We start from the raw sequence: 17,152 nt of genomic DNA on the forward strand, positions 1-17,152 counted from the left end.
AAATGAAGCAAGGCGTTTATCGGCACAAGGAGAAGACGGCAAACTCTGCTGCTTGCTGACCACAGTTTACCTCCAAGTCCATTAGCTCTCCACAATTTGTGTATGTTTCCCAGCACGGCACGATAACTACAGATAAATTTAAAAAATACCTGCTTGCTATTTATGCAGGAGAATGTTTATCTAAAGATTCGAGAGGAAGGCTATGCGAAAAGCCAGCAAAACACACAAAAAATAAACACATTGTTTAATAAAAAAACGCAGAAGGAATACTGCTATTAATTCTTCTGTCTTCCAAGGATTTATCCAGGGAAGGTTTGCCAGTAGATGTGAAGCCCACCCCAGGAAACATAAAGTGTGAGACTGTGCACATCCTGAACAGACCACCACGGGTCAAACACTCTATAGGCAATACAGACATAGATTTTCTTAGCCATGTCTTTGGGGTGCAGGGGGAACAGTAATACCAAGCATGGTACTTTCGTTCGACTTTCGACTTTCGTTCTGTTCCGTGCAACCGTTTCTACCCATGGCATCACTGAAATAGTTCTGTCTTCTCTCCCGATCACGTTCCCCTCCCTCCGGTCCTCCCCCGGACTCAGTTAAACCTGGGGACGTTTATCTAGTGGTGCCCGTCTCCGCTATCAGCACTGCTCACTCCTGGGTCCAGCTGCCATTCCAGGTATCGCCTTTGAAGCGACCAAGGGGGAGGTAACAGGCCGGGGAGGCCACTGGCAACGCAGGCCTAGCCACCTCTTTCACCTGTGCCCAGAGAACATGCTCTCTTCCAACAGAGACACCAAGTGATGAGATGGGAATGGATCATCACTCACTCCTCCGGAGTCTCAGACCGCCAAGTCTTATGTTAGCAATGCACGCCGCAAATACCTCCAGCGCGTACAGCTATCAGAATCCAGTGATGAATATTACTCAAATGGGACAAATGGAATGATAAATGTCAAAATCTGCTTTTAAGATTGTTTTTAACAAGGGTTTGAATGACAAACATTTTAAGGTCTGTAAAGCAGGCAGCAGCTGATAGATGTGACTGGAATCCAGGCTCTAAACACCATTCTATTATGGTAACTGAGTTAATGTAATGTAGCGGCAAAGTACCTGGAGAGAGACCTCACGTACGAGTGAGCTACATCCCATGCTGGAGAGAGACCTCACGTACGAGTGAGCTACATCCGATGCTGGAGAGAAACCTCATGTACGAGTGAGCTACATCCCATGCTGGAGAGAGACCTCATGTACGAGTGAGCTACATCCCATGCTGGAGAGAGACCTCATGTACGAGTGAGCTACATCCCATGCTGGAGAGAGACCTCACGTACGAGTGAGCTACATCCCATGCTGGAGAGAGACCTCATGTACGAGTGAGCTACATCCCATGCTGGAGAGAGACCTCATGTACGGGTGAGCTACATCCGATGCTGAAGAGAAACCTCACGTATGAGTGAGCTACATCCCATGCTGGAGAGAGAGCTCACGTACGAGTGAGCTACATCCGATGCCGACGACGATGGCAGGGGTAACGATTCTGAAAAGAGCCGCAGTCACAACAAGCACCACGTCTCTTAAATGAGCATTTTACCGGTTCCGTCGCACGTGTAACGTACAGGTCGCAACATACAGAAACTTCACGTTTTCGTCTTCGGCCCTCACCGCGGTACATGCTGTCCTCAAAGGATGCTACACGGTATAGGTGAAAGTGCACGCAGCCATTTGGTGTGCTGAGGGGTAGTGGGACTCACTGCTCTCAATTTATTTCACATTTTCTGCTGCATATGATTCATGTAACACAAGGTTCTATTTACCACTATATTCATAGTTTAGCTAAAGCTAATGTAAAGCGACATTCTCCACCAGAGATTCTATTATGTGTTTAATGTGCCTTACGCTTGTTGTATTTGTTGTCATACCAACGGTGCATAAAGCAAAGTGTCAGCGATGAATTCAATGTATCAATCCATAATATGATATATAATATAATGTATTATAATATAATATACAATTTATTATTCCTGCATCATAGATATACAGTGCTGCATAAGTAAAGGCTATTTTTAAATATTTTTTGCTGGCTTTTTCAGTATAATGCATTTTTAATTATTACTGACCTCCATTATACACCGGTCAAACGGCCCTTATCGATGACGTTTTGTTGTAAATTTTCGGGTGCACTTGAGATTTCGCAAGATTTTGCTATCGCGAGGACAGCGTCTGGGGGGAGGCAGCATGCATTCACGCTGCTTTACCGATAAAGAAGGACAAAGGCTGGGGAGAGCAGGAAACGCGACAGGCCCCCCGAGCAGATAGCCGGCGAGTGGGGAAAATGGCGTTTGGCTAGAGGCACCATGTGACACGAGCCCAAATATTCAGGACCGAGTTCCTCAGGGGTATAAGCGTTTATCTACAAAAATGTTTCACACTTTGCTGCAGATGTAAACACAAACTCAATCTGTTTCTCTCTACCACTTTGCCAAATAAAAAATGCCTAAAAGTGAAATTCTGCTTGATTGCTCACCATGGTAGTAACATAATGGGAAATAAATAAATCAATAAATAAATAACCCGCAGAAAACATTAGCTGGGAACATGCTAGCATTTACTGGACAAAATAACCATACCACATTGCTATGGCGCCACCTGCTGGCAAACAACACCCACTATGTTTTCTGTTTTTTAATAAAATAATTTTTTTTTCCGTACATGCAAAATGATACATTTTTTGTTAGTTAAATAATTAGTTACCTAATTTATCTGTCACCTTGACAATATTAAGCCCTTTCGAGCTGGAACATGAGTGCATAACATTATTTAAGTAGTTAAAAAATTAACTCCACAGTCTAAATACAAAAACAACCATTTTGCAAACCGGCTACATGTAAATCGTTTCACATTCAGAATGAATCCCTATTAATTTCACTGTTTCTGTGCTAATATAAAAGCACAATGCAAGTGCGCGACCAGAATCACCACTTACCATGATGTGAACTCATTTCGCAAAATGGAACAGCACTTCAAAGGCACAGTGCTTATCTTTAGACACTGTAAATGACGCTTTGATGATAAATGATGACTCTCAGGTATGGGGATTGTAACATTACAAGTGTTAAGAGGACGAACGGCCTTAAGGCTGAGCACTGAGAAACAGCACCATCTGGTGGTCATATAGTAATTGACGCAAAAAAAGGAATTATTATTTTTTAAATGACTTTAAAGACATTTAAAAAGATATATTCTATTGCAGTTTGTCTCCCAGACCAAAAGAATCAATGACACCTGTACCCAACAGCTCCATTATTAGCATATGACCGGCGAACTACTTATTCAGGTAACCATGCCCCGGGTACATCCATCCGTCTTCCAGCCACTTATCCTGCTCAGAGTTGCAGGAGGGTCTGGAGACTGTCCCAGGCAGCATAGGGAGCAAGGCTGGCATGCATACACAAAGACTCACACGCTACGAGGGACTCAGAGATGCAAATGAGAACTATATGCTAACACGCTAACTCGACATTCGCACCGAAGGTGTGATTCAAAGCCTCACCACTAGAGGCAACAGTGCTACCCACTGAACCCATCACACATGCATCAGCATCGATACGCAAGTTCAACATAGCGCACCGGTGAAACTCTATAATGATTTACATACTCTCCTCGTAATAGAACTTTTGTCTATTTACCCATCAGCTGAACACAAGACCCTTTTCATTTAGAGACCAGCTAGCAGAGCGTCGCATGAACACAGGCTACATGTAAAGTGCCCGTTGAGAAACACAGTTATAAATAGTCTATGTCTCAGAAAACGCAGAAACAGCTTTGACAAGAGCCTTCGATGCGACGCTGTTCCGTGGAATCAAATACTGGAAATGTATTTATAAGCGGGTGTTTGTGCATGGAAAATGCTAAGAAGTGCAAATGAGTCATCTGAGCTTTATATACATATTAGTTACATAGAGATCAACTAAATGATGAAAAACTAATTATAAGCAACCGTAATGGCCTACAGCACATTATTATTATTGCTGATTTACTGAATTATTGTTGTTGCTGTTATTATTATTATTATGGTTACTATTACTACTACAGATGCATTATAACATGCCACACATATTTGTCCCTTTTGATCTGATGGCTTTCCATTGCCCTCGGAGACAGTGTTTATTAAACCGAGCCCAGTGAGAATGAGTACTAAGCTCTCCCACAGATACTGGGAGATTCCACTCCCAGTAGCCCCGCGCTAATGAGAATTCATTCTGCTGCCCCGCGGCTCCGCTTCATAAAAAATGTATCAGCCTTAAATACTGGCACCGCCGTAGCCCCCAGACAAGCTTATGCGTTTAATTAAATTCATAAAATTATATTTCGATCCAAAAACTAAAAGTTTGCCTTGCAGCGTGCCATTTATTTGCTAATTTGTCTAGCTTATTTACTTATAGTTCAAAGCATTTCTAAAATGCTTGGAAGGAAAGAGAGTAGACATCTGTTAATCGCAGAGAACACCTCGGAAATACCAAACACCCTGGTGGTGCAAACGGAAGTGAGACGTTCCGTCCAAAACGCAGGCCTCAGCTCCGCCCGGGCGGCACGGCTCTGTCTTAATCCCACACTCACCTCCAAATTTACTTGCTTATTGACTCGCAGGAGAAAGAAGATCGAATTTGGCTGTAGCAGAGCAAACGCAAGCTCTCAGTGCTTTTTTGCGCTTGCCGCCGTCTTCCAATACGACTGACGCTAGTAACAGGGTGCACGATTTCTACCACGAGCACGGAAGTCTAACATGCTGTTTATTCAGTGTACAGTAAACAGCCAAACCAAAGCAAAAGGACACCTGAAACAATGCCATTTCTTATTAGACAAATTAAGTACACTTTTTTGTCGCTAATAAACACTGATTATTGACTGCACACCATAAACACTGATTTAGAGCATTGTTACATGTTTGTGGGAGCATTCAGAGAGCCATTTAAAGCCATACAGTTTATATTAAAATCCTTTTTCGCTATTCGCCATGGCCCCTCCCACAATGTTGTCCCACCGTCATTAGACTGTCAGTTTTTGTGCGTTTCCAGCAGCCCTCTGCTCCCGAAACAGCAGCCGCTTTCTAAATGCTGCTCCCATAATGCCTTGCTGACAAATGCCTGCCATCTCAGCCTCCCCTCCATACGGGAGGAGGTAAATCGAGCATGAAGAGCTGCAGTGGGGCTGGGCAGAGACGCGACTGTCAGTCTGCACCCATTCCACCGGCAGGGTCTACGGAAAGCTGAGGTCCATGCTAAAGCAGAATGGAACATCGGAGAAGGAAATGAAGATGAATGTTCCACACGATCCCTTGGACCAGGGCAGTCATCATCCCTATTGTCATACTGTCATACTTACATCGGTGTCCTTATGCCCACCTAATTCAAGCTTATCATCACTCGAGGCTGCTGGCCAATCCACATCTGAAATGTGATCTTGTCTCGTCATGCTATACAGACCCCCCCCCCCCACCCAAGACGGCGTCCAGGTAGTAGCTCGCTGTAAGCCTACCTACAGTAATACAAGTCATGGAGAGCCGTCGATCTAGTGCAAGAACCAGAAAATATGTTTATTCAGCAGGTCAGACTCCTCATTCAGTGCATTCCTTGTAGCATAAATCTAACTGAATTAAATAAGAGCACAGAAGATGAAATTCTGAAGCAGAGAGAACCAGTATGAAGCTGCATAGGGGTGCCTTCATTTGGTTAGCGAATCACGTTCCGTTCTCTCTGGAGATAACCGCAAAGCATGACGAATGCATGAAACAAAGGCCCGCGACTGAAAAGGGAGACTGACTTCTGTGTCTTTGTTTAAGTTTTACCTGATACGTGCATTTCTCTGTTTATGTCACGCATGCGGCAGCGGTGCCTGCCGGCAGCATCCAGTGGGGACCTGCCCAATATTTCCAGCGGCTGGTGATGGATGGGGATTTGAAAAGCCCATTAGCTCTTACTGTTCATGTCATTTATAAACGACAGGCCAGTGCCGGGTCACCTGCTAACACTGGAATCAAATTCATCATTATGCTCACAGTTACCTGACAGTCGACGTTTCTTCTCTCTCTTTTTGTTTGTTCAGATCTCAGTCCACCCCAGGCTTGCTTCTGCGTATGTATCAAAGAGGGCTGAAAACCCTTTACACACCAAAGGTCTACATACTGTATATTATATGAAAGGACATATACTGTACTGTGCAAAAGTGTTTGACAGTCAAAGAATGGTTAAACCTATTCATTTGGGCAGTAAGTGCATTTCTTCTTAGAAAACAAAGACATTGCTCTTCAAAAAGTTAGAGATATTTTGTTAGATAGCTAGACAAACACAGCTAGGGTCACCAAAACTGTTGTGTTTGTTAAAATTCACCACCAGCTCACTTAATTAACTTAATTAGTTAAATAATGTGATGAAGCACTGGTTGGAAGGTTACTGCAAAAGGTGACTATAATAAGAGAGGTTTTGAAATCAGGAGAAACTTTGAGAGACATAATATCATTTAGTGATAGTTTTAGCATATAAACAGTCTTTGCACTGTATTGTATATATAGCATGTAATATCATCGCTGTCCAATGAAAAACACACACACTATACAGTATGGACAAAAGTATTGTGACACCTGGCCGTTACACCTACAGGAACTTTCATGACATCCCATTCTAAATCCATAGGCAGAAATCCCCCCTTTGCAACTATAACAGCTGCCACTCTTCTGGGAAGGTTTTCCACATGATTTTGGAGTGTGTCTGTGGGATTTTTTGCCCATTCATCCAGAAGAGCATTTGTGTTTTCAGGCACTAATGTTGGACGTGAAGGCCTGGCTTGCAGTCTCTGTTCCAGTTCATCCCAAAGGTGTTTGCTGGGGTTGAGGTCAGGGCACAGTCATGCTTGAACAGAAGAGGCCTTCCCCAAAATGTTCCCGCAAAGTTCGGAGCATACAATTGTCTAAAATGTCTTGGTATGCTGAAGCATTAATAGTTCCCTTCCCTGGACCTAAGGAGCCCAACCCCTGAAAAACAGCCCCATACCATTATTCCTCCTCCACCAAACTTTCCAGTTGGCCCAATGCAGTCAGGCAGGTAACGTTCTCCTGGCATCTGCCAGACCCAGACTCATCCATCAGTTTGCCAGACAGAGAATCATGATTCATCACTCCACAGAACCCATTTCCACTGCTCCAGAGCCCAGTGGCAGTGTGCTTTACACCACTCCATCTGACGCTTGGCATTGTGCTTGGTGATGTGAGGCTTGCATGCAGCTGCTCGGCCATGGAAGCGCATTCCATGAAGCTCCTGGTGCACTGTTTTTGTGCTGGGGTTAATGCCAGAGGAAGTTTGGAAGTCTACAATTACTGAGTCAACACAGCGTTGGAAACTTTTATGCACTACACACCTTAGCACTCTGCTCTGTTACTTTACATGGTCTGCATCTTCATGGCGAAGTTTCTGTTGTTCCTAAACGTTTCTACTTTGCAATAATACCACTTACAGTTGACCGTGAAATATCTAGCAGGGAAGAAATTTCAGAAACTCACTTATTGCAAAGGTGGCATCCTATGACAGCACCACGCTTGAATTCACTGAGCTCTTCAGAACGACCCATTCTATCAGAAATGTTTGTAAACCAGACTGCATGGCTAGGTACTTGATTTTATACACTGTGACAATGGCTCTGAATGAAACACCTGAATTTAATGATTAAGAGGTGTGTCCCAATACTTTTGTCCATATAGTGTATCTCCAAAAACCCATTATTTCAGGAGAATGAAAAAACGCATTTTCTCGGAAACAACTTTATAAAACAAAGCTAAAACAACAAAAGACACTCTTAGTACCACAAACAGAACAATATCTTTACACAGTTGTCAGTGAACGGATGTTTTAGACTCATGTAGATTGGTATCAGCGAGTCAAACATACGATACAAACAATTCCACTTTATATTCTCAATTAACGATCTTAGCTACAGTATCTAGCTATATAACTTAAGCTATTAAAATTAGCAGTAAGTAATACACGCAAACAACCATCATGAACACAAATGCAAACTATAGGACAAACAATGTATGCTAGTTAAACAGATGACGTCATAAAACATGTCATTGGTCAATTAGATGCCGAACGCTCTCAACAGACCGAGGATTGAGGATTGTCGTCTGTTCTGATTTCTAGAAGCTCTTTAACGTTTCTATTACAAATTTCCTACTACCTAGAACTTCCATAAATAGAACAAAAAATGGCAAAGTGTAAGCTAGTGACCAAATACAGCTCAGAATAATCAAAGATGCCTCGCTACCCTGAGTATTAATTAGCAGTCTTTTAATTGCCCTTGTGTTAACTTCCTCAACAGTCTCATGCATAAACAGAGGTAATCTTGCAGGTGCCCTAGGAATTAATGAAGAGGGTTTTTTTTCCTGTTGTTGACAGGGGAACAGAAAACTTATTTACCACACGTAAATAAATAAGTGAGACACCATGCTTTCTACAAATCTGTAAATCACTTAATGATCAGCATTCTGGCTTATAACCTTCACAGTATCTGTTACCTAAAGGTACAACAGCAGGCTTTGCGCTGTTCGTGAAACTGAAGACATTTTACTGATATTCTGGCGGAAATGAAAAAGAGTGATGGCCATCACAGCAAAGCTCACAAACCAACTGCCAGGGGATTGTGGGAGTTTTACTTACACAAAAAAGGGCAGAAGGAAAAATGACCAATTAGATTGTAGAGAAGGTGGGTCCAAGCAACTAGAGGAGGTAGGACCAAGACATCTGATAGGTTGGTCCCACGTCCTCTAGCTGCTCAGACCCACCTCCTCTACGATCTGATTGGTTATCTGGTTTCTGTGGGCCAAACAAAACACAGACGCACGTCTCCGGGTTTTCAGAGCATGGTCACGGCATTTGGAAGTGGCACTTACGTGATTTTATTCGGCGAGGCGTGAGGGAGAACCAGCGACCCACATGCAGGTCGGGGGACACAGCACTTTAGCAGAGCATCTCCTCCTTCACGCTACGCGCGCTACTCTGCTACTTCACTGACGTTTTAAACATCCACTTAAAAAGTGTCTCGCTTAGAAGACACTTTACAGAGAAGTGCGGCCACCTCTCACCCCCGGACAGCTCGGACACTAATGGGAGCAGAGCACCTCCTTGCCAAGTGGAGCTCTGTGCTTCTCTACACCTCCCTGACTCCGAGGAAACCGAAAGCTGTGAAGGACAATTCTAATATATGCAAGTAACCAAGGCATTTCGCAGAGGCCGTAGCCTTGGTGCAGCACTCACCTCCACATATCTGCCAGAAATCAACAGTGTGTCACTGAAGTCATTTTATTTGGCCCCCGGAAACAAACTAAAAGCATTATGGGAAATCTGGGTTCTCTGTCTCCATATGTTAGACCTAATGCCAAAAATCCAGGTGTCATTCCTGACTAATTTTAAGTTTCATAAGCAAATAAATGCTGTTTTTTTTTAACAGGGACTTGTTCAGGTTTTAATTTTATCTTATTAGGATGAACGCAATTCTTTGTACATTGGGGTCTGCCAGTCAATTCAATTCCAGAGAGTAAAAGTCCAGACCGGGATTTTGTTTCACCCAACCAGTTGAGTTACTCTGTGACTGTGACTCTTTATGCTCAACTGGTTGGTTGACACAAAATCTTGGTCTGGATTTGTACTCTCTGGACCTGAACTATCCACCTCTGGCCATGCTTATGGCCATCTATGGTTAGTCCATAATGCTGCTGTGTGGTTTTTAACCGGTGCAAAGAAGAGGGAAGCACATAACTCCAGTCCTGGCTACCAGGTCAGTACAGGACTCAGTTTAAGATTTTCCAATTCATTTTTCAAGCCGTAAATGTGTTAGTTCCTCTTTAAGGTCTTCGGTTTTCCTTAGCATTTAAATAGGCTTAATTATCTCTCTGTGTGTTATGTCTGCGCAACACCTTGATACCATGCTGTGATTTTATGATCTATGCAACGCACTTTGGTCAGAAAGAGCTGTTGTTGAAATGCTATATAAATAAAGTTGATTTGACTTGGCTTAAGCCTGTTACCATCTTCCTTGTAAAAGTTAGGAACCATGAGGAAGCTGGGCATTACTGGAGAATGATGAAGATCCTCTACCAAAGTAACAAATAATTGATTAAGCAGATGCTTTTTTTTCCAAAGCAACACACAACTTAAGCTGTTTTCACACATAAACTCCAGATATTGTCCAGATAATCAGGTCTGGATATTTTCCGGAGATGCCCCGTCGTGCATGGGGCACACAACCGGAGATTTTCTGTGTCAGAAGCGTTCACACATACTAGAAGTTCTCCAGAGGGTTTAGATGAGGGTTGGCTCTTGGGTAGAGTCGGCAGGAGGCGGAACGTGACGCAAAAAATAGGCTCCGGAAATCGCAGTGTTTTGTTTACAACACATGGATGGTGCTTGCTCTTCACCTGTGATGTAGTTTGGAACGCGGTGATGTACTCAGTTTGTAATCTGGTAAACAACTGAGTGCCTTGCCGTTCCTTCAGTCTATCGAACCATACTGACAGAATTTTCTGGCTCTTGCTTTTCTTCTGTTGTCACGCCAGTTGCATGGCAGAATCGTGATAATAACGCCCACGCATGCATAGAGAATTCTCCAGAAAAGATCTTGCTCCAATGTCATGTGGGGGTCAGTTGGAAATGATCCAGACTTTGTACTAGGGAGCTACTGTAGCAGAGTAAAGTCCAGGAAATGTCCGCTACGACTATTTCAGACATTCGCGTTCATGCATACAGCCTCTCTGGGTAATGCCTAGAAAAATTAAAGGTGGCAGTTACTGACATAAAGGGGATTTAGAAAGCAGGGGAGAGACAGTATGGGAAGTAACTGGGGGTTAAGGGTCTTGTTCAAGGACTCAACTGTGAAGCCACTCCACTCACCCTGGCATTTGAACTGGCAACCTTCTGATCACAAGCACAGCGTCCTAACGGGCTGAGCCACACACTGCAGAGAAATCAAACGTTTGGATGCACCTACCCATAGAAAAGTATATTTGTACTATTATCTACATTTTAGAATAATTATAACCACATCAACACTATAAAATAACACATATGGAATATTCACTGACCAACAAAGTATTAAACAAAAAAAATTGTGGGTTGGGACTCAGAAGGTTGTGAGTTCAAATCCATAGGTCAGCAGAGTGATCCCACCAATGGGTCCTTGGGCAAGGCCTGTAACTGCAGTGGCTGCAGGGACTTTCTCCTCTACACCAGTTTCATGAGGTGGCCTCCTGAGATGCTTTTCCAGCTGTCCTGAAGGAGGGACCACATATTTGCTGAGCTCTCATTGGCTGCTTTTCCTTCACCCTCCAAATTCATTTCTACTCTGTTTAGGTCAGGAGGTCAGGTCCTGTGATGTGACCCTATCACTCTCCTTTCTAAGGGCCTTGATGTCTCCAAAAATTTGACTTGTATATTTTGCTTGCTAACTTTGTGACACACACAGGCCCGGGGAGAGAGGGGTGCAGCCGGTACATCGCTGCAGGGCGCCCATGAAGCTTAAGGGGGCCCATGAATCTCAAGGGGGCCCATGAAGCTTAAGGGGGCCAATGAAGTCCAACGCGTCCGAGTTGCAATTCATAACGAAATGTACATACGCTTTTCATTTGTCACTATGCATGCTTGCATGCTAGACAAGAGTTCGTTAGAACTATACGTATTATAATTTGCCTCTAGAAGTAGAAGTAGATGAGCTGAAAGAAATATCAAAATCACTAGCAGATCAATATCCCGTTGATATCAGTGAAGATCTTGTAATGGAGATAAGTCATCTGCCAGCTGTTCATCGATCAACTTTTGGAGAAAACCAACTGAGCCCGTTGGAGCTGCAGAATTGCTTGAAAAAGTACAAACTGGAAGGACTCTTTCCAAATATATGCGTCAGTCTGCGTATTCTGTCAACAATTCCTGCCACTGTCGCCTCTGCAGAGCACTCATTCAGCAAACTGAAGCTGGTAAAAATTTTAAGATCCTCTATGTAACAAGCGCGACTAGTAGATTTGGCAAGACTCAGAATTGAGTCTGATCTAGCAAAACAGATCAATTTTGATTATAGTAATTCAGAGTTTCGCTAAAAAAAAGACCTGAAAGGCACCTTCGTTCAACAGACAATAAATACTATTATAAACATCTTTTACTATAATAAATACATGACTTTATTTACATTTATACCTACACATACTTATCTAAATGTATCAATGAAATCTACAATTGTTAGAAATAAATAATAATATACTACACACCCATACATGCGTGTAGAATTTTGTATAAGGGCCCCTTCTTCGTACGGGGCCCGGATTTTCTTTCGGCAGCCCTGGACACACATATAAACAATAAGGACGCTTCCAGTGCAGCTGATGACTCCTGGCAGCCATGTGCAGTGCAGCTCCACTGGGCCCTTGCCAGTAGTGCTTTACTTGTCTGTTTGCAGAGTGATTCCTGTTACTACGTTTGGTCTCCAGGCTGACACTTTCATCCAAGCTACCATTCATGCTTCACAGCTGGAGATTTTCACTGGAGTGAGTGGGCTGTGTAAATGTCCTCTGGGAAGTGTGCATCCCACCACTCAATCCCGCGTGCAGATGTGCCCACTTACCAACGTTACATATTCTGATTGATCACTTTGCTCAAGAGCTCTACAACTAAGTGTCCCCTGAAACCTGGACTGGCAAGATCTGTGTTTCCGCCCAAGGTCCTTAACTACCACAATACCTGCGGTTTCCTAGGGGACCGGCCATAATGAATAAATTATCAACACAACCGGGCATAACGTACCATCCATTCCACCTGTTTTCAAGGTCACGGTTGGCCTGGAGCCCATCCTAAGTAATACAGACCCAGCACTCTGTCCACCTTGGACGGGATGACAGTCCATCACAGGTCACAGCTATCAGTGACGGTATTTAAACAATTAGAAAACTCTTACTTCTTCATTTCCATCATGTTCTACAAATAAATGCGAGACCAATTAGCAGGGGAAACAGCTGTGAAATATTCACTTTATGCCAAGGCACTGGACCAAAGGAGAAGTACAAGAAACCAATCATCCATCCTAGGGGCATCATGGTTTGTGTTCTTCACGGCGGATCAGCATCTATCCATTTTCTGAAATCACTTATGCTGTTCAAGGTTGTGGGGGTTTCAGAGCCTATCCTGGAGGCTACAGGCACAAGGCAAGGAACAACCCAGGATGGGGCGCCAACCCGTTACAGGGCACACTCACACATGCACACCGAAGGACAATGAGGGCAACTCCCATTAGCCTCAGCATTTTTTGGATTGGGGTGGGGGGACTGGAGTAAGAAGATGAAACCCCACGGGGAGAATGGGCAAAATCCACACACCCTGACGGAGACTGAACCCAGACCCCAGAGATGTGACTCGACAGTCCCAACCACTACAGCACCGTGCAACCTTGGGAGATCAGCAATTCAAATGAAATACTGCCATATCTATAGCACTACATATTATTGTCATTATCTCTCTATTTTCAATACCTGCTTGTCGAATTCGGGGTCATGGGGGGCTGAAACCTATCTCAGAAGATATGGGCACAAGGCATAACCCAGGATGGGGCGCCAACCCACTGCGGGGCACACGCCACGCACCATTCACGCCTACGGGCAATTTGATAACTGCAATTAACCTCAGTACGGTTCTGGATTTGGGGAGGGAAACTGGAGTACCCGGAGGAAACCCCACGATGACACGGGAGGAACATGAAAACACACAGAGCCATGGTTAAGATTCGAACCCTGATCCCAGAAGCGTGAAGTGACAGTGCTAAGCACGACACCACCATGCTGCCCCTTACCATCATTAACATTCTTATCATTACTCTTCTACCACTATTGTCGTTCTTCTTGTCTCCCCGATTCATTACAATTGACTGTTTGCATACGCATGGTCCACAGCACCAGCATCCTTACTGAGGGTCTTCCTGAAAACCACCAAAGCATCGGAACTATAACTAGAAAGCAGCTTCACCCACCCACACCGCACCTCCACGATTAGTCAGGGATGGAGCGCAGTGGTTGTATGAAAGGTCTCACCCAGCGGCCAGACGTTTCACCACTCAGTAGTATGTTCATTAAAACAACAGGAGCAGCAGCCCTGACCTGGTTCAGCGCCGATTATGGACTTGACCTCCACAGAAAGTTCGCTTCACTTCTCCCGGTTGTCTTGTCTGTATGACACCACCGAGGTTGCAGTTCAATCAGCCTCGCTTTGAGGGTCCGAGCTTCGACCGTGAGGACATGCGTGGCCTTGCCCTACTTATCGATTCATTATTGCCCACAAGCTTGACAGCACCTTCTCATCAGCCTTTCCCAGAGGGCAGCATTCTGGTGTGCAGTCGCTCCCAATCGCTTTTAATTTAGACTGATGGGGCTGAACAAGCACTGAGGTGAAGTCGAGTACGATAAGCGGTTCCGGTTAAAATCTGGACGTTGGGGTACTTACCCGGAGATGAGGCTGCACACAGTGGCTCATGCAGGTGCCAGCATCTTGTCACATGAACACATCACACAGGTCCAGGTAGGCCAGCTCGGGCTCCCACCTGCAAGAAGAGCCACGGGTCTCAGGGCCGGCAAACGCACGTCATCAGAAGGACTGATCTGGGAGCAGAACTCCAGCCAAACATATGGGTCAACATGGGTATCAGTCTGGATTCAGAGGTCATGATGCGCACTATAAGAAGAACTGATCTGGGTGCAGAACTCCAGCCAAACATATGGGTCAATATGGGTATTAGTCTGGATTCATGATGCACACTATCAGAAGAACTGATCTGGGTGCAGAACTCAAGCCAAACATACGAGTATCAGCTGTTCAGAAATCATCTCGGTATCGCTCTGGATTCAGAGCGTATATCATGATGGACACTGGTAGAAAAACGTAATCGCAGACAGAACAGGGGCATATATTAAAGATCGGATTCATGGATTGTGAGTATCTGTCAGGATGGTAGGACGGTGACATCACCCCTGGAATGAAATATCCTCTCAGCTCCCTGGCGAATCGGGCGCCTAACACTCAGTCTGGCAGGTTTCAGTTGTTGACACTGGTCTGATCTGCGACCACGCCAACTGTTCACATTCTCGAGCGGCAGACGGGACCAATCACTGCGGCTGACTTGAACATTAGCGCTCGGCTGATATGCTAGGTGGCTATGGCAACTGGCAGCAGGCGTGCGGGCGAGGTCTGCTTCACGCTCTGCACGCTAATAGCCTTTATGCCTTTTACTTCGGGTTGGGGGGCTATAGCGGAACACTGTCCTCCCTCAAAGACCTGCTCCATCCAAAGGACAGCAGACACCCCCTTAACCTCTTCCAGCTGTTCCCTAATCAAGATTTAAAAGTTTTTCTATGAGGTAAATGCCTGTGTGTGTGTGTGTGTGTGTGTGTGTGTGTGTGTGTGTGTGTGTGTGTGTGTGTGTGTGTGTTATGTATGCTGTATGTTACATTGTAACAAGCAAAGGTTCTCCTAAAGTGATAAAAGCCTGTTATTTTGACATTACCGGGATGATTTTTTTAGTCAGCTCAAGGGGAAACTCAATTTCATAAAAATCTGTGACTTCAATCAAAAAACTAAGAATGCTGAAAGTTATTTATCTTGTTTGGTTACTTATGGTTAAGGTTAGGGCTGGGTAGGGGTTAAGGTTGTCATATTTGTAATTAGGCCACAGAAATTACATGAATACACGTGTGTCTGCGTGTTTGTGTGAGAGCAGTTTTCATTAATGCATATCTCTAGACAAACTATTTATAGGAATCACTGATCAGCACTTCACAGAAGAAAGGTTACAGTGCCACAAAAAATTTATTTCTATTTTTTTGTAGCACACAGCAGTAAAATGAAACAGAGTTCAGGCTTAGATGTGTCACGTAAACGGTGAAGGTCCAGTTGTCATCGTTTCCTCCATCGCTTCTCTACGTTTCTCTGCCACCCTGCTGTGTAGTACGATTGCTCGGGTGACTGAACTGCTGCGCACATTGCAAATATTAATGGAGCGAGACTAGAAAGAGAGAAGTACTGGTCCAGGTCTCACTGGGTGACAGGTCGCTCTCTAACCCTCCCAAACAGTACTGCACAAAGGCAATAGGCTCAGCTGGTGCTGAATCATAACTAGGGATGCTATTGCCATATAGACCCAAATCACACATGTCACAGGTCCAAATCACACATGTCACAGGTCCACATCACACGTCACAGGTCCACATCACACATGTCACAGGTCCACATCACGTATGTCATAGGTCTACATCACACATGTCATAGGTCCACATCACACGTCACAGGTCCACATCACACACGTCACAGGTCCACATCACACGTCACAGGTCCACATCATGAATGCCACAGGTCCACATCACACATGTCACAGGTCCACATCACGTATGTCATAGGTCTACATCACACATGTCATAGGTCCACATCACACATGTCACAGATCCACATCACACGTCACAGGTCCACATCACAGGTCCACATCACACGTCACAGGTAAACATCATGAATGTCACAGGTCCACATCACACGTCACAGGTCCACATCACACGTCACAGGTCCACATCACACATGCCACAGGTCCACATCACACGTCACAGGTCCACATCACACATGTCACAGGTCCACATCACACGTCACAGGTCCACATCATGTATGTCACAGGTCCACATCATGTATGTCATAGGTCTACATCACACATGTCACAGGTCCACATCACACATGTCACAGGTCCACATCACACATGTCACAGCTATCCCTTAAAGCTTGTATTATACAATACGGTCCCTGCTATGACATTATCTGGAGCAAGTATTACATATTTCCAAAATTCCGTATTTCCAATAAATATGTTTATTATTTGTCCAACAACCAAAAACATGCTGAGGTTAACTGGAGCTACCAAATTGCCCATAGGTGTGCATGTGGGAGTTAATGTTGTGTGAGTGTGCCCTGTGGTGGGTTGGCGCCCCATCCTGGGGGTTCCCTGCCTTGTTCCCATAGTCTGCTGGATAGGCTCTGGATCCCCCATGTCTCTGAATAGGACAAGCAGTTTCTCAAAATGGATGGATGGTTGGATGGAT

General features: G+C 44.5%; 1 protein-coding gene across 1 annotated transcript in view; it reads right to left on the minus strand.

Moving 5' to 3' along the window:
- LOC125704441 (receptor-type tyrosine-protein phosphatase delta-like) overlaps nt 1–17,152 on the minus strand; it is a 362,466-nt gene that overhangs the window by 226,804 nt on the left and 118,510 nt on the right. Inside the window, 1 exon segment of the mRNA XM_048969994.1 lies at nt 14,523–14,619. The gene's annotated coding sequence lies outside the window, so the exon portion shown is untranslated.

Source organism: Brienomyrus brachyistius, chromosome 12, assembly GCF_023856365.1.
Source record: "Brienomyrus brachyistius isolate T26 chromosome 12, BBRACH_0.4, whole genome shotgun sequence".
Taxonomy (NCBI): Eukaryota; Metazoa; Chordata; class Actinopteri; order Osteoglossiformes; family Mormyridae; genus Brienomyrus; species Brienomyrus brachyistius.